The sequence below is a fragment of the Fukomys damarensis genome, unplaced genomic scaffold, assembly GCF_012274545.1.
Source record: "Fukomys damarensis isolate Sample0158 unplaced genomic scaffold, DMR_v1.0_HiC HiC_scaffold_1, whole genome shotgun sequence".
Classification (NCBI taxonomy): Eukaryota; Metazoa; Chordata; class Mammalia; order Rodentia; family Bathyergidae; genus Fukomys; species Fukomys damarensis.
This window is the reverse complement of record NW_022900913.1, coordinates 34124415-34142970: the sequence shown is the minus strand read 5'-3', so window position 1 is coordinate 34142970 and position 18556 is coordinate 34124415. Positions and strand designations below refer to the sequence as shown.

The 18556-nt window shown below is 39.7% G+C and overlaps 1 protein-coding gene and 1 long non-coding RNA gene across 3 annotated transcripts in view; both read right to left on the bottom strand.

The window, feature by feature from the left end:
- The window catches only part of Nnt (nicotinamide nucleotide transhydrogenase), a 112434-nt gene extending 111932 nt beyond the window's left edge, over window positions 1-502 (bottom strand). The window contains exon 1 of the mRNA XM_010629907.3: window positions 272-502. The gene's annotated coding sequence lies outside the window, so the exon portion shown is untranslated. The remainder of the gene's footprint in view (window positions 1-271) is intronic.
- A 14244-nt stretch (window positions 503-14746) lies between these two features.
- Window positions 14747-18556, bottom strand: part of LOC104866108 — a 4864-nt gene continuing 1054 nt past the window's right edge. The window contains exons 1-3 of one of the 2 annotated variants that reach the window (XR_781337.1): window positions 18387-18548; window positions 17213-17292; window positions 14747-14887 (exon numbers count right to left, since the gene is read on the bottom strand). This is a non-coding gene — a long non-coding RNA (uncharacterized LOC104866108). Of the gene's footprint in view, window positions 14888-17212; window positions 17293-18386; window positions 18549-18556 lie in introns of those variants that run through there. The other variant, XR_781339.2, reaches the window with a different exon arrangement.

The following is an 18556-nucleotide window of genomic DNA, read 5'->3' as shown; positions in this document are numbered from 1 at the left end:
GACCACGTGACCGCGCGGCCCCCACCGGCCTGGCGCCCCTTTCCCGCGTCCCCTCTTCGCTCGGGCCTTCTTCTTGTCAGCCCCTCCGCCCTACCGCCGGCCCTCTTCCGGAACACGACCGCGACCTCACAAAAAGACCCCTCTGAGCGCCAAGGCCGGCACACCCGGACCTTCCACCCCCGGTGGCAGCCAGAACCCCTTTGTCTCAGTCTGGGCCCCGGACCCCAGCCCCGCCCCTGCGCCTTCCCTCGGGCGTCCTTGTCAGTCAAACCTGGTGCCTCAGACGGCCTGAAGTTTTCAGGGTGTCAACTGTTCTCTCGCCCTAGAGAATCGGTTACAATGTGTGATTTCCTCTCTCGTGTCCTACCAGAACACGGATAATGTAATTTTTCTCTTGGTGCCTGACTTTCCTCTAGCTCTCTAGGAAAAATCCGAACTTCAGTAACTGGAGAGGACCGAAGGGAAAGGAGGAGGCGGCCGAGGGCGGGAATGGGGGCGTTGTTTTTCCCTTCTAGCTGAGGAGGTGGAGCCAAATTCCTCAGAAAAGATGTCAAGGCCCGCAAATTAACCCTCATCTGCGTATTTGCATTCCAACATCAGAGCCAGCCTAGAAGAGAATTGTTATTCTTTATATACTCTGCCTCCGGAATGCACTTTCTTGAACTCTTGTTACCTTTCCTATCCAGGCCTAAGCTGTTTTCGACAAAACTAAAGGACTCCAAAACAAAGTCCTGCTTGTTCTATTCAAACTGTTGTTACTCATTGTGCAGGTGAATTCCGACTCACAGTAGAAGGAAAAAAATACAATGTAAAATGGTTCACTCACCCAAAGCTCTATCAGGAAATGTCAGTGTAAGATCACTTTTTTTAAACTCAAATATTTGAAAGGCATGAGGCAAAACATATATTCCATATCTTTAAAAAGAAATGAACCACAGACAGGCCCTCTACTTTAAGAACGTCTTGTTTAACTGTCACAAAAGGTCATTCGGGTAATGGACTCTGGCCACTACTCAGAGTAAAGCACCGTCCAGTCCAGTTCACAGACAGGAAAGGACTCAGCCCCGTGTTTTAAAACAATAATGAACCATGAAGACAGCAACCATAGAAACAGATTCAATGTAAGGTGACTATACTGAGGCAGGAGCGATTGGCAAGGATTTGAAACTAAGCTGTTTTGCAGGGGATGTAGCTCAGTGACAGAGTGTGCATGAACGAGAGCAAGAACCTCGGTTCATGCTTAACACTGCAAAAATAATAATAAATAAAACTAAATTCTTGTTATAAAAGAGAAACACTTAATGTTGTTTTAAGTTGCAACACTTAATGAAGATTGCTTCCAGGCCAAAAACAAAAAACTGTTTCTAGCTGGGGTCAGTTTTGTTCAAAGGACATTTGGCAATGTTTGGAGACATTTTGCCACTAAAGTGGGGAGACTTCTAATGTTGAGAAGTCAAAGGTGTTGATAAACATCCACAGTTCACAGAGGATACCCTCACAACTGGAATTATCCAGCCCTAAATGTTCATAGTAACAAGGCTGAGAAATCCAGGCTTAAAAATGTTTAATGTGGGGGCCAGGGATTTAGCTCAGGGATGCTGCTGCCTGCTTCACAAACTTAAGATAGATCCTGAGTTTAATCCCTGGTACCAAAAAAAAAAAAAAGTTTAATGTGTTATTTAATTTTGTTGTCAATTGACAGTGTTTTTTGTTTTTTTGTTTTTGCTGGATTTGGATGGATATCGCAAATTGACAAGACGCAGCTCCTTTAGAAGTTCCAGGCTTTGGGCGCCAGTGGCTCTGGGCCCTTATTGTTACACCTCTGGGCTCTCAGCCACCCCTATCAGCTCCTAAGCAGCAGAAGCTAACCCTCCACCTCTAGCCAGAGCTCTGCCAGCAGCTTCCTACTGCCTCTGTGGGTCTCCACCAAAAGCCGCTGTTCTCAGCCAGTCGACGTGGCTGATTAAAACTGCTCACTGCTGCTGGTCAATGCTGCTGGCTGGTCAAGACAAGTTGATGCCAGTTGTTCAGACCCAGTTGCTTCTGGTCTCTGCTGCTGATCTCCACTGATCTTTATGGATTTCTGCCACTCGTCTCTGGAACTCTTCAGGACTAGCAGTCCCTGGTGTTTATAGTTCTTTTTAATTTGATCTGCTCTGCCTACATTAGTGGGAGAAGCCTGGACCTTCCAATCCATACAACCCAAGATCGCTAGCAGATATGCAGGACAAACCAGGCAGAGCTTTATTTGAACCTAGGCTGGGTGAGGAGGTGAGGAAATAACACATACCAGAGCAAGCCAGTCTGACTAACCCAAGGAGCTGGAGGAAGTGCTATTTCTGTAGAGGAGCAGAGAGTGCAAGTTCATATGGAATTGTCTGAGTTTCAAGTTTGACCCATTGAGGTCATCAGGGATTGGCTAGAGAGCAAAGTCAACTGGGATTAGTGAACTCTCACACCTTCTTGGGCAATCATTTAGAGGGCATGAGATGGAATCACCCAGGATTGGTCCAAATTCCAGGCAGCTGATTGGTTCAAATTTAAGCCTTCTGTGATCCAGATAGACATGGACTGAAATGGATAGGGACATTTAAGACGGCCTCAGCTGTAGCTGTCAATCAAAGTACACCCCCCTCTGAATGTCAGGGGAAAAAAGGAGGGGTTGGGCTGTTTCTGTTCTATCTCAATTTGACTTTCTTATTATATCAGAATAAATCCAAATATAGCATACTGTTTACCATTTCTTTCAATAGTAAATAGTGGGCATATGATAATTTTAAGTAAGCATATGACAATTTACTTCATTCTGCTCATTTGTACATTCAACATGATTTGAGTGGCATCTTTTCAGGTTAAAAACATTTGTCATTTAGAAGATTGTTTTAGGTTTTAAGCTCCTGCATATAATTATGTATGTTATTCAAGAGAAAGTGCCCCAAGAAAATTGGGTAAAGGTTTAAATGTTTCTTTGTAAGTTGCTTCTGAATCATGGACCCTGTCATGTATAAAAATTTTTTGAAGATTATGCGTTTCCCTTTAAATTGTAAAAGTCTTACCCATTTTACTATCTGTTCCTTTCGCTGGAAATCTTGGCCTCTAATTGTTCATCTTAGGATAGTACCTCTAGAATATTTACAAATATTCATTACTAACTGTTCTATTCTTGATTTTTTTTTCCACAGGGTCTCACTATGCAGTCCAGGTTGGTCTTTAACTTACTATGTAGCCCAGACTGACCTCGAACTCACAGCAATCCTCCCGCCTCATCCTCGCAAGTGCTGGAATTACAGGTGTATACCACCACACCTAGTTCTGGATACTTTAATCAAGAGCAGGTAGAGAGACAGAGAGAGAGAGAGAGAGAAAGAAAGAGATGAGAATATGCTAACTCAATCTTAGCTCTCAATCAAGAGTATTTGATTTTAGGAAATAAACACTAATTAAATGAACTGATTCTAATCCACATTAATTACAAGAGGATGGAAAACTGATACTAAGCTGCCATCACAAATTTAAATGATTGATGATGTGTTCTAACTATATAAAATAGAGCTAGTTTACATTTGGAATTATTGTGAGCATCTGAAAAACTACCTCCTGCCAGCTGAGTTGGTATGTGCCTATAGTACCAGGTAGGTACTTGGGAGGCTAATGCAGAAGGATCACTTGAGTTCAGGAGTTCAAGACTTACTTGGAGCTAGGCATGGTGGTGCATGGCTGTAGTCCCAGTTCTTGGGAGGCTGATGCAGGAGGACTGTCATGAGTTTGAGGCCAGCCTGAGCTACATAGTTCAAGTCTAGCAAGAACTACACGGTGAGACCTTGTCTGAAAAAAAAAAAAAAGACCTACCTGGACAACATAGTGAGTGAGACCTCATCTGGGTTGAAGGGAGGGCAGGGGAATAGGGGAAAAAAAAAAAGAACCAAGATAGATTACATAAAGGTGTAAATTCCCAATGATGAATGTCATTAGATTGTATACCTAAAATGTACCAATAAAACTACTAATAAAAAAAAGAAATAGGGGGACCAGGAGGGAAGGAAAGGAAAGGAATGAAGAAAATGAATGTCATTAGATTGTATACCTAAAATGTACCAATAAAACTACTAATAAAAAAAAGAAATAGGGGGACCAGGAGGGAAGGAAAGGAAAGGAATGAAGAAAGAATTAAAATGTGCTGTGTATATGTACCAACTCTCCACAAAGAATGCGAATACTATGTACTACAAACGTACCAATAAAGAAGGTCTGAAAAAAAAATAACATGAGCTCAAAAAAAAAAAACAATGATAGGTGCAATAATCCCTTCATTTCCCCATTCCCTCTCCTGCTATAAACCAGATGTGATATTTGCCATCTTCGACTATAGATATAAGGGCCACATCTCAGGGATGTCAGAGTAGTGAGCTAGAAGTAGCCTAGGTCCCTGAGGATCTCAGCCGACTGACTAACCCTGGACTGCCTCACTCCCCTATTTTAATGTGAAAGTGAAAAAAAAAATAAAATTAAAAACTAAAGGTATACCTGTGTGAACACTCCCCTCTTCACATAATAAGTGGCAATTATAAAAATCTAGGATATCTTTTTATCTATATAGAGATTACCATGTAATGACACCTGGGGGGGGACTAAGAAGATGGTGACAGATAGGAGCTATAGTAGTATCCTAAGGCTGCTGTAAAAATTATCATAAGGAAGATCAAAATAAGCCACCCTAAAATATGCTTTTTTAGCATGTTTCAAGATGATATTCAGAAGGTCTTCAGATGCAGTAGTATCTCTGAAAAGCTGTCTTATGGGGCAGATCTGAATCTATACTAGAAGTAAACTGTAGATGGAAACAGGCTTGCTTTGAGCCTTCACCCTCATCTGTGAAGCAGAGAACTTTTCACAAGAGGAAGAGACTGGGACTCTGCCACTGACCTAGACAGAGATGTTCAGAGGTGGCCCTCTGAAGACAGTTGCCTGGGAGAGTTCGGATGCCATATAAGATAACTTTTCCTTGGTGCATTTTCCTCCCACCCTTCTATGACATGCATCACCACCAGTTTAAAATGCTATTTAAGCTTCAACTATCTACCTTTCTTCAAATTTCATATTGTGTGTAGGCTAAATTTATTGAAATTTTAGTGGGAAAAGAAAATTTTAAACTTCAGGACAACTACAAAGTTGGTGGTTGGGCTAGGGATTTACCTCAGTGACGCCGCCGCATGTCTATAAAGTGCAAGGTCCCAAGTTTGATACCCAGTTCAAAAATTAAAAAAAAAAAAATTTACAGATTTGGTGGTTTAAAACAACAGAAACACATTCTTTTACTGTTCTAAAGGCCAAAATTCCAAAATCAAAGTGTTATTAAGTTGAATTTCTTCTGTTGTCCTGAGGGAGAAACCATCTCATATCTCTCTCCCAGCTTTCTGCAGATTTCAGCAATATGTTTATATCTTCACATTACTTTCTTTCTGTGTGCCTGTCTGTAAAAGGATCTCCTTTCTCCAATAAAGACAATAGTCCGTGGACTTAAGGACCACCCTAAACCCAGAATGATTTATCTCTAGATCTTTAACTAATTATAAAATCTATATTTCCAAATAATGCACACAAAAAAAATGAGGGAGGGCAGTATTGAGCCCCCTACCATAGTATTCTACGTGTTTATGGGAATTAACAATGTAAAGACCATGGCAGCAGGGGCAAGATGGGGTGGATTTACCAGTTTTTGAGTTTCAACTGAAAATCCTGATTATTTGGGGAAATTGCAGGTGAAAGTTGTTTTGTACTAATAACTAAGAGAATTTCCTTAGTTATACAGTTGGTTTGCTTTCTTAAAAAATACTCAACCTAAGTGAACTTTTCTTTCCATTTTAGCATCTTTTTTTTTTTGGTACTGGGGATCAGACTCAGGACCTTGCACTTTCGAGGCAGGCTACTGCCACTGAGCTAAAATCCCCAGCCCTTATCTTCATTATCAAACTTCCAGATTAAATCCCATAATAATAGTTAATATATTTATAATCACTAACTTTTTAAATATTGCATTCAATGAAAAACTCCAGTTCCATTTTTTAAGCAGTACTGGGGATTGAACCTGGGCCTTTGCACTAAGATACATCCTAGTCCTTTTTTTCTGAAATGGGGTCTTCATAAACTGCCTGGGATAGGCTCAAACTTGTGATCCTCCTGCCTCAGGCACCCAAAGTTCTGGGATGCATACAATAGTAACAAAATACTTGCTGCTTCCTGGAGGTATGAAGCTGTTGCAAACTTCCCAGCCTTCTTGTGTACTCTTCCATCTAGAATGCTCTGCCTGCCCTCTTTGTAGATCTGTGCTTATCCTTTGAGGTCTGGGTTTTGTCTGCTTTTCCATGAAACATTCCAGTAAGTCTTGTTCAACTCTTACTTCCTCAAGCTCAGCAGTGTTTGGCACACAGAAAATGCTACGTAAAAGTTAGATAAATAAAAAGTAGCTGCTATAGAAGAAAGACAGAATGGAATCCTGGTTCTGGCTAAATATCTGAGCTATAAAAATATGGAGACAATAACTATTCACAGATTATTTTGTGAAATGAATTTAAAAAACCCAGAGTCTGGCAAACTATAGATTTTCTAAAATGTCCCCAAATGACTTTGGAAAAAATGTAAAAACAATGAGAAAGACAGGATTTCAAACAAATCATACTGAAGTAATTGGACAACCATAGGCAATATATAAGCCTCAACCTAAGGCAACCTAAATGGGAAACCATAAGATCTTCAGAAAAAAAAAATAGGAGAAAATCTCCAGGACCTAAAGCTAGTTGTAACACTCAAAGCATGGTTTATAAAAGAAAATATTGATTAATTGAAAATAAAAAAGTTCTGAGGAGCTGGGAGTATAGCTCAAGAGATAGAGAGCATGCCTAGCATGAGGCCATGAGTTTAATCCGTAGCATGCAGACACATGCACATGCACTCGCACATGCACACAGACACACACATGCTCACAAACTTTGGCTGTATAAGACTGGTTAAAAATGCAAAAACTAGATAAAGAAGAAATTATTTTTAGCATATAACTACAAAGGACTTATTTCTAGAGCATATAAATGTGATGGTTTAGATCCAAAATGTGTTAGAAGGTGACCAGATCTTGGGTATGAAGGGTCCTGAACCCTTTATTAGTCTACTGATAAGTTCAAAGCTGACTTGTGATTAGGAGGTGGGTCCTGATTAGAGGCAGGTCACTGGGGATGTGACATAGAAGAATATATCTCCATTACAGTTCTTTCCTTCTCTTGAAGTCATCAGTTTTACTCTGCTAGGCCCCTCTGTCATGCTATTTCTGCCTTGGTGTTGGTTGACCATGGACTAAAACTGTGAGTCACAATAAACCTCTCCTCCTCTAAGTTTTGGACAATGAATATTTTCATCCAATAAGAAAGTGACTGACACAACAAAGACCTCTCAAAAACTCAACTCAATAGTTCTCTAAGCACTGTTGCACTGCTCAGACATTCTACTATGTGATACATTAGCTGCCACATCCTCAGTGTGGCAGCTTTTGAACAGAGGACAAATTAGAGTAGTTTACGACACTAAAACATTTTAAATAGTTTTGTGGAATAATTTCTTTGAGGGCTGGGGATTGAACTTTCTCGTTGCTGAGACACAATACCCAACACCCACAACTTAAATAAGAAGAGGTTGCTTTTAGTAGGTTTCAGTGCATAGTCAGCTAGCTCCAAGACAGGGTTGCATGACAGAGGGTCATGGCAAAGGAGACAGAGCTCATAGCATGGGACACAGAAAGCAGCAGAGCTCGAGGGAAGAGGCGGGAGATATATAGCCCTTCCCAGCTATGCCCACAGTGATCCACTTCTTCCCACCAGCTTTCACTTCCCACGGTCATACTATATTCCAAATATCCCAGCTATAAACTCATCAGTTGGCTAATCCAATATCACACACTCATAATGCAGTCACCTCCCAAAAGCTTCAATTATAACTATATGAGGCTTTGAGGGAACCTCTAGATATAAAGCACAACAGGGGCTTAAACATGGGAATCTTGGAAGTTACCTATAAATTTATATTGATAGAGGTGTTTTATTTCTTAATAATTATAATGGGCACAAGTGTACAAAAGTATAAGACAATAGAGAGAACTTCTGTAAACAGTCTAAAACCTACAAAATGTTAAGGAAATACCAAATAACCATTGTCTTTCACTGCTGTAATTTGCTTTGCTTTGCTTGCTTCTTAGGACAACAATACCAGAGGTTTCACCATTAACTATAAAGCTTGAAGGCATGTAGTCCCAGTTTAAAATGTTTTAAGGTTAATAGATTCTGGAAGTGTTTAGCCAAATCCCCAGGGTGAGACCAGATGTTCAAACTAAGGTAACAATCACCATACCTTACAAGCAAAGTACACTTAGACCCTAAACCCTAAACTTTCTGTAAATCACATGACTATAATAGAGTTAAGATGGAAGGATGCTCACCAATCCTATTTTCCTAGTCCTGACCCCCACTCTTGTGGGCTAGAATAGCTAATTAGGCAAACCCTAAAGATAAACATCCTAACCACAAAGAAGGTGATACATTTGGATTAAAATTGAACTGTCTTGTGACCATGATTTGTGATGGGCACTGAGATAAGTGAAATGTCTTATCCAACTACCTAAAATGAGGTCATGATTATAAAACTCCTATAAAAGGCAGATTGAAACCCAGCCCAGGGTCAGTCATTTGGCATAGACCTCGGTGCAGGTTGATGCTTTGCTAACAAAGTAAACCTTTTTTGTTTTACCCACTCTTGCATCTCTGTGTGTCATTTACCAGTTCCTTCCACAACAAAGGCACCACCACCTTAGGACAGCAAAGGTCACTAAAATTTACATGCTGTTTAATAGCTTACATGAAAATTGGAAACGTATAACATTATTTATTCATTTCAATAACTCTGAAGTTGGAAATTTTATTATTCTTTTAAGATAAAAAACTGTGGCACAGTGTCAATTGACACATCAAAGCTCATACCTACAAAAAATACAGCTGAGATTTAAATCTAGATCTTCTAGTTCTAAGTTTGGTGATTCCCACTGGGGATGTCAGAAGGAGATGCTAAGAGGACTGTGCTGTGTGAACAGAGGTACCAAAAGAGGCAAGGAAAATAGAGACCTAGAAATCAAGAATGCTCTCTGTGAGTATCAAGAGTTCCTCTGCTTTCCTCCTTCCCATTCATCTGCCTGTACATATTATACACTTTTATTTGTAATAAGACCTTCTTACAGAAGCTCTTCCAAACCAGACAGGGTTGAGTTAGGAGCCATCCCCTAAGACACAAATTTTGATATTTTTATAGTGTTTATCACTGTGTCTTAGTCTATTTGGGCTGTTATAACAAAACACCATCAACTGGGTGGTTTATGAACAACATAAATTCATTTATTGTGATCCTGCAGGCCAGGAAATCCAAGATCAATGCACAGGCAGATTTGGTGTCTGGTGCAGGCTGTTTCCACACAGACAGCTGTACCCTCAACTTCCAGGAGCAAAGGATCACTTTGGAGTCTCTTTTATAAGGGGTTTTGTCCTATTTATGAGTCCTTATGACCCAATCACCTCCCAAAGATACCATTTCCTAATACTATTTCCCTGGGGGTTAGAATTTTAATATATGTATTTGGTGGTAGGGTTTGTCATTAACAGTCAGTTGTGCTCTGTATTATTATTGCTTAGTTTCACGTTCCTGCACTTAAGGACTTGCTCCTTAAGGACTTGTATTTTGTGCTTGTCATTGACAGGTTATCAAACCCTAACAAAATGTCTGGATTTACTAAGCAGTTAACAAATACTTGCAAAAACAAAGAAAACATTATGAGTTCTCTGTATAAGTTAAAATGGAAGGAAGATACTACTGGCTTTTGACCAAATGCCAACAACAATAACAAAAAATCAGCGAATAGACTGAGCCAGAGACAGGGAAAGTGACCATGCCAGGTGCAAAGGATCTCTTGCGTGATATTTACATATTGACATTCCCAACTCTCTTTATTGCCAGAGTTGGACTTTGTACATCATCTGACTAATGAGCATTTCAGCTATTACATTACCTTGCTGCTTGCCAGCATCACTCAGTTCGATTAGTTGACTTGTGCAGTTAGTGAAATATAGCATGTTGTAATTACTCACTCAAAACTGCCTCTAAAACCTTCAACTCCTATCTCATGCACTGACCACAACTTTATTTTCAGGCCTTTGATTTCTGACTCTTGATCTCCTTTTTCCTTTTCATCTATCACCTGTCTTCCCTTGTAAGTCCTTCTCTATCTAGCCTCAACTATGAACAGCTTCTCAGCTCCTTTTACCTAAAATGCATAATGAAATTACATCCCCACCAAGAGACTTATTAGGTTCTAAACAAGTTGTGATGCAAGTGCTGCCCCTAGGAACCCCTAGTATCCAGCCTCAGCAGAACCTCTGTACCAGCCCAGCAGTCTCTGGTGATCACTCCCCTTTCCTTGTCCTCTCAGAGCAGTTTTTCCAACAGTCACTTTCCTCATACTCCCTGTTTTGCTCGTTTGGTTGGATTTTGTTTTGGTTCTGAGGAGATTTATTTGTTTTTGTTAGGAGGAGTTGTCTGTAGTAATGGGGATTGAACTGGAGGCTGGCCTTCACACTGAACTATATCCCCAACACTTTTAAAACACTTTTGAGACAAGGTTTCACTAAATTGCCAAATTATCCAGGTTGGGCTCAAATTTGTGATCTTCTGCATCAGCCTCCCAGAGTGCTGGGATTATAGGAGTGTACCACCACTCCTAGCTTTCAAATTCCTTCCTTTTAGGGAACTCCTATCCTACCCTCACTCTTAGCAAAGACATTTTCTCCTTTTTTGCTGAGGCCATGGGAGACATTCATTTTAAATTTCCATAATTCTCCCTTTCCTACAATATCATTTCCTTTTCTTGGTGAAATAGCTTTTCTCCTATCAAGTTATCCTGCTGCCTATTTGAATTTGTGATCTGCCATTTTCCTCTAATTCTTTATTCGCTCCATTTTTACCTCTTCCCTGGAGAATTCCTTTACCTCACTATACCATCGGAATGCCTTATTTACTTGTAGAGAGAAATGTTAATTCAATGAGGACAAATGTTTGCATTGGTGTGATCTGTTTATTCTAGAAGCAAAGTATAGAACATATTATTTAAGCTTGTGGACTCTGAATTTAGAACTTGATTGCTCAATTGCTTAATTAATATTTCTGAGCCTTATTACCTTTCCCCTACCCTTCCCACTTTCCCTACACCTAATAAGGGAAAAGAAAAAAATATGAGAAAATGAAAAAATGGAAATAAAGTGTTTGTAAATGGGGAGGATAGGAGGGGTTGAAGGGAGGGCAGGGACAAGGGGAAAAAATGAGAACCAAGACCTGTCATGTAAAGGTACAAGATCCCAATAATGAATGTAACTGTACTGTATACCTAGAATGTACCAATAAACTCAATGAGAGAAAAAAACATATTTCTGAGCCTCAGTATCTTTATATATATAAAAAAGGTAGGAAATAGGACCTAGTTTATAAGTTTGTTTTAAAAACTTAATCAAATAATTAATGTAAAGTGTTTACTCAGAAACAAGTGCTATTAGCAATTACTGTTCTTGATGTTCCTCTCAATTGCCATGGGCCAAGCCTGAAGATGGCCATTCGCCTCATCCCTATTTCCTTTCTCCTCTACAGAGAGTCAGACTGTAGATCCTGGATGGCACAGCCCTAGAAGACAGTTACATTATCTATACTTGCCCCACCCCCACCCCGCGCCCGCATGCCCCAATCATGAGACAATCACTTTTCATTCAGTCTGGACCACGTGGGCCGAGTTGCCCCACCTTCTCTCTTGTTAGTCCTACCCTATAAAGAGCACACTGGAGGTGGCCATTAGCTCATAAGGCTATGGTCCCACCTGGTCCCAGCTATAAAACTTAATCTTGGTATGTATCCTTGTTATTTTCCAATTTTCTTCATCTCCCACTGCTCTCCTATTTCAGACCCTATGCTGTGCTGGTCACAGCACTCAATATGTAAGTTTAGACAGATACTAAAATTATCACAAAAGGACTGTTTAGTGAACATTCACTATTTTCCCACAGATGATTGTTTATTCAGTCATTTAATGACCCAATGTAGAGACCAGAGTGCTCAATCTCAGAGAAGGGTGCACTTTTATGGACTCTTTAGAATCCTATTTTTTTTATCCCTGGTATAAAAAAAATCCTATTATTTAACAGTATGACATTTAATACTCTTGGACACTTGCTCTTTAGTCTGTCTTCTACTGGCTTTTCTTCAAGTTCATAAAATCTTTTAAAGTTATTTGTGGATTCACATGTAATGTAATAAATGATAGAGAAATCTTGTTTATTCTTCAAGTAGCTTCCTCCAATGCTAACATTTTCAAAACTACAGTACAATATCATATCCAAGAAACTGACAGTGATACAATTCATTTATAAGCACGACTGCATGTGAATATTTAGGATCTATGTAATTTTAACACATACAGGTTTGAGTGGCCACCATTACAGTCAAGAAAAGATAGTTCCATCACACAGATTCATCATAGAATCCTCTCTTTAATAACCACATCTACTATGCTCCAAACCTCATCCCCCCATTGATCCCTGGCAACTGCTAATCTGTTCTTATTCATCTTATTTTTCACTAGGCAGGGCCAGAAGAGGCCCATTACAAAAAAAAAAAAAAAAATGTTTTCTTTTCTTCTTCTTTTCCCTTTCTTCCTCTTTTCTTCTCTTCTTGAGACAGGGTCTTGTAACATAGTTAAGGCCAGGCTGGCCTTGAACTCAGTGATCCTCCTGCCTCAGCCTTCCAAGTGCTGCAATTACTACTGTGCACTATCAGAAAATAAATTTTCAAGATGTATCAATAAGGGGCATGTGGAGTTTTATCAGGCAGAATTTTTAAAGTACATTCTCAAAGAGAATAAAGGGCAGGCCCTGAAGAAAGAGTGGCACATTATGGCTGTGAGCTGACACATTATTATGGTCCTAGGTGTAGAAATCTATGGAAAGAAAGCGTTCAATTTACAAGTGAAAGGTGATGCCATTTCTATAGGTGAAAAGGCCATTTTATAGGTGAAAGCTACTGTACATGGGTGAAAAGCCCTTCCTCCAAGTAAAAAGCAAGGCCCCAAGATTTAGCTATTACAAACTGTGTCGCTATAAACATGGGTGCACATACTTCTCTGTGATATGATTCTTTTAGTTCTCTTGGAAAGATACCCAGCAGAGGGATGGCTGGGTCAAATGGAACCTCCAGTCCAAGCTCTTTGAGGTATCTCCATATTGATTTCCATAGTGGTTGCACTAGTCTGCACTCCTACCAACAATGGAGAAGAGTTCCTTTCTACCCACAAACCCGCCAACATTTGTTATGGTGTGATTTCTTGATAGCAGCCATTCTTTGTGGGGTGAGGTGGAATCTCAGTGTTGTTTTCATCTGCATCTCTCGAATGACCAGTGATGTGGAACATTTTTTCAAATATTTTCTTGCTGCTTTTACTTAATTGTCTGAGAAATGTCTGTTCATTTCGGATGCCCATTTTTGAATCGGGTCTTTATATTTGGGGGGACTGATTGTTTTGAGTTCTTTATATATCCTTGATAATAGTCCTTTGTCTGAGGAACAGCTGGTAAAAATTTTTTCCCACATTGTAGATTGTCTCTTAGTTCTGCTGATGGTTTCTTTTGAAGTACAGAAGCTAAATCTTGGAAACAGCCTATTTGCCCATCCGTTGGAAACGGGATAAAGAAGTTGTGGTTTTTCTATAAAATGGAATATTACTCAGCCATAAAGAATGAGAAAATAGATTCATTCATAGGAAAATGGATACATATTGAAGATATACTCCTAAGTGAAATAAATAAGTCACACATGTGTAAATACCAGATAGTTTCCCTGGTGTGAATAATCTACAACAATGCATAAGATTCTAATAAGATTACTGACATTTAGAAATGGGAAGAAAGGAGCTAAAGGTGTAGGGAAGGTGTGATGGGTAGGGGAAGAACAAAAAGGGAAAAGAAAAAAATGTGAGAGAATGAAAAGATGAAAATAAAGTGTTTATAGATGGGGAGGGGAGGAGGGGGTGAAGGGAGGGCAGAGGTAAGGGGAAAAAATGAGAATCAAGACTTGCCATGTAGAGGTACATGATCCCAACAATGAATGTAACTGTACCGTATCCCTAAAATGTACCAATAAACTCAATAAAATTAATTAAAAAAAAAAAAGCAAGGCCCCACATTTACTGTCTTTAGGACCCTTAGGAAGTGTGGAGGTGAGTTTCTTGGAAGGCAAAAAGGCTGAGTAACTTTGTGTGGCCTGACACTTGTTTTTCTTAAAAGTATGATTTCAAAATTATAATTTTCTGCATCTCCTTTCTACTGACCTTAATTTCTCCTATCCTACCTCAACTTCAAGATTATATAAATGGAATTATAGAATTTTTTTTTCACTCAGCATAGTTCCTCGAGATCCAAAGTTTTTGTATAAGTAGTTGTTCCTTTTTCTTGCTTAGTATTCTGCTACTTAATTAAATGTACAATAGTTTATTCATTTCTTCAAGGACATTAAAAAATCCACTATAAACGTTTGGGTGTGGGTTTTGTATGAACATAAATCTTCACTTCTTTGGGATAAATGCCTAGGATTACGCTTGCTATGTTGTATGGTGCATTAGTTAGCTTACCTGTTGCTGGTCCCAGATACCTGACAACTGCAATTTAAAGGAGGACAGGTTTAATTTGGTTCATGATTTGAGAAGGTTCAGTCCATGGTTGGCTGGTCCCAAGATAGGTACGACATTGTAGAAAGATATGGGAGAGCAAAGCTGCAAAAAGAGAAAGCAGAGCACAAGGGAGGAGTACTATCAAGAGATGCACCTTCCAAAGGAAGGACCCCAGTGACCCACTTCCAAATAGGCCCCACATCCTAACAGCACTTTAGCAACAAATATCAATAGATTAAACCACTGATCACTTTAGCAGCTCTTAAGCCTAAAAAGCTGCACCGTCTAAACCTCTAAGGTCCAATGGTGAACCTGAAGTCAGTAAGTTCTGAAAACCAGTTTTCTTTATTGTTACCATGCAGATGATCTAAAGAAGGGCAGCATTACTGCAAGTGAATACTGTTACTGTTAAAAGCCTACTGAGCCAGGGATTTAGCTCAGTGGTTCTGCCACCTGCCTCACAAGCACAGGTCCTGAGTTTAATCCCTGGTATACACACACACACACACACACAAACAGCCTACTGTGGACCAAGTTCTGGACTAGAACCTTTAGAAAGTTAGTTTAATGGAGGAGACAGTTAAATAAACAAATACGAACAACTGGACATACTAGGTGCCAGAGCTCTTCCAGGATGCACCGATCATAAAAGAAGGAATTAAAAAGAGGCAATTTGAAGAAACCTTCCTGAAAAACACTTATGAAGCCTCATTTAAGACAACATTTTTTGGTGTAGGGGATAGAAGGTCCATTTCTTATATTACAACACATTTTCCAACCTCTCAGAATTTAGTCTGCCTATACTACAACTGTTAAGCAGGCAGTTAGACATTAGTGGGCCGGAGGGAAAAAGGGGTCTAAAATAAATCTTTTCAGTTAAGAAACACAGACTTCAGTATACAGTATATTCATAATCATTTGTTATTCTCAGACCTAAATTGATCCCACAGAGCACAATGACATTTTAAGGTTACACGCTGTATGCAATCCTTCTGATAACTGGACTCCTGACTTTAATTTTATTATTTTTTATTTATTTGGTGCCTCGGATCGAACTCAGGACCTTGCATTTGCCAGGCAGGTGAGGCACCAGTGAGTTACATTCCTGGCCCCCTGACTAATTTTAAAACAAGGCCTACTGCCCAATGATATCAGCAAAGAAAATGTTCTCTAAAGGTCCTCATTCTTTGGGCTGGAATCCAGTTTAAATTAATAATTTATGTTTCATAGATTTTTTTTGTAAGTATCTTACCTGATGAAAGCCACTGAGGAAACACTGACCATCTAACAACAGGAAGACATTTTGCAGTTCCAAAGTAATTTCTAAGTAAACGTTGGTAAGCACCATAATTACCCTAGTTCCCTGAACCACAGGAGTAACTCATAATGTGAATAAAAAGATATCCAGGCTCACAGTTGGTGAAGAGGTCTTTATGGTATGGCCCATTTTCTCTCTTAAAAGGTGTAACTCTCTCTAAATCTACTTTTCAATAAATTATACCTATACTTCTGTACAGCTGCTTATGTATTGAGTGGAAGGGAGGGGCCGTTTCCTTGTTGCACAGGACCCAGCTTCCTGGAGACATGAATTAATAAGAAGGCCTAATGGTGGAAGAGGAGCATTTTTAGATTATTCTTTCCTTGCCATTTTGCAATACTTAGCACCTTTTGCAATACTTAGGATTATGATAATTCCCAAATGCTTCTGAATCCTTGTGGTATCTTGGCACCTTTTCTGTAAGGTAGAAATACTAGAATGTCTATTTCACAAGGTATTGAGAATTAAATAAAATGATAAACGTAAACCTTTGAAACAGTGATTGGCATATAACAACACACTAAGTACTGGCTATTATTATCACAATCCTAAATCTATTCACATTATCCCCAAGTACATCTTTTTACACATATAACCAAGGCTAAAGCAACATAATAGCAAGTAGGAAAAAACAAGGGTATCTCTGAATTATCCACCTTATCCAACAAAAGGAGGCTGCAGAGCCCGGGTTCCAAGCCCCGTATTGGGGCCCCACCTGTAGCCAACCCACTCTGCCAACCTCTTCTAAGACCTAGACCCACTACTTTGTTCTCCCTGACCTGGGCAAATGAGGACAGATGACAAAGAGACACAGTCAGTATAACACACAGGCAGCCAGGGGGGCTCTTGCCTCTTAGTAGGCAGAGGAGCCCCCTGCATGTGGTTCATCGTGCCTTTATTCACTCAAACACGGGCACAAGCAAAGTAACACATGATTCATTTGCTTTCCAATATCTATTAGTACATGCTCCGGTAAACAACTTAACCTCAGCTGTCTTAAATTTTCCCTAGAATCAGCAATATGCTATCATCCTTGAGGGCAGCCTTTTTCCTTCGTGCTCATAGAGGAGGACAATTAGGCCTCAGTTCTCCTCTGGTCTTCCACATACCCTCACATTCTGAAGGATACAGAATAATCTTATCTTCACATAGGAAAGTCCCCGGTGTTAGAAAAGGTGCTATCCATTACCTGTGGTACAAGAAGAAACAAAAAGATGAATACGGACAAATGTATGGGACAGAGTTAGGACATTCAAGTCAGTAAAGCATTGGGGAATAGTCTCTGACTTTTTAAGTATAATTTATGGAGCCCTTCTGCATATTACAGTAGTGGAGGCCAAAAGACTGATGACTACATACAACAATGGATTTCAAAATGTTAGGAGCAAAAATTAATTTTTGTTACTGTTTTCATTTTTGTTTTTTGAGACAGGGTCTTACTATGTAGTCCAGATTGCCTTTGATCTCCCTACTGGCCCAGGCTGGCCTCAAACTTTTGATCTTCTTACCTCAGCCTTTTGAGGGCTGGGATTACAGATACACACCACAAATTTTAAATGTAAATATATTTAACATCAGCAACATGAATCCTTTATTCATGGGTGTCCTCGTTAAAGCCATTTTTTATTTATTTAGATGCAGATTAATGTTTTGTTGGGGAGTTGAGAAAATGGTTAACCAGTTTTTTGACCATAACTAAAATAATTCTGGTGATGAAAGATGGAAAAACATTAAACACTGTCTAACTCAGAGGGTTAAAATCAGAGTTTGTGGAAATGGTTCAACCAAAAGCAAAATTTCTCTTTCCCTCTTTTTATCACTTACACTCTTCCTTCCCTTGGCATGTCTTAAGGCCTGACAAAAGCAAGAATTCACATATAAATTACTACAAATGTGCTGTACCATGACAGACACTAGCCACATGTGCCTTAAACCACTTAAATGGGCCTAATTCAAATGAGATGTCTTAAGTGTAAAATACACATTGAATTTCAACTAATATGAGAAAAATTATTCATATTCTTACGTGACAAAATGATATCACTTCGGCTACACTGGGTTAAATGAAATAAATTAAATTTCACTTCTTTTTGCTCGTTTAGCTTGTGGCCCCAGAATATTTACAAGTACAGAAATGGCTTACATCTGCACCTCGCATTATATTTTTATTTAACCGCACTAATGGAGGGGCGAGCTACACTGAGCATCTTAAAATTTCTACAGAGGAAGAGACAAGGGAACAGTTGAAACTTGGTCGTAGACGTGACCTACTGATGTAAATACCTAGGGTGAAAAGAAAAGAACCAGCGTATTTTGACTGTCTTCTGCCCCCCTCCCCGGCAGCTAACGGAGCAGGTGGCAGCGTTTCCTGCAGCGCCCAGGTCCCCCACCAATGCCGGCTCGGCGGGAGCGGGACGTCGAGCCACATGCGCGCCCTAGTGCGCCGCCGCCGC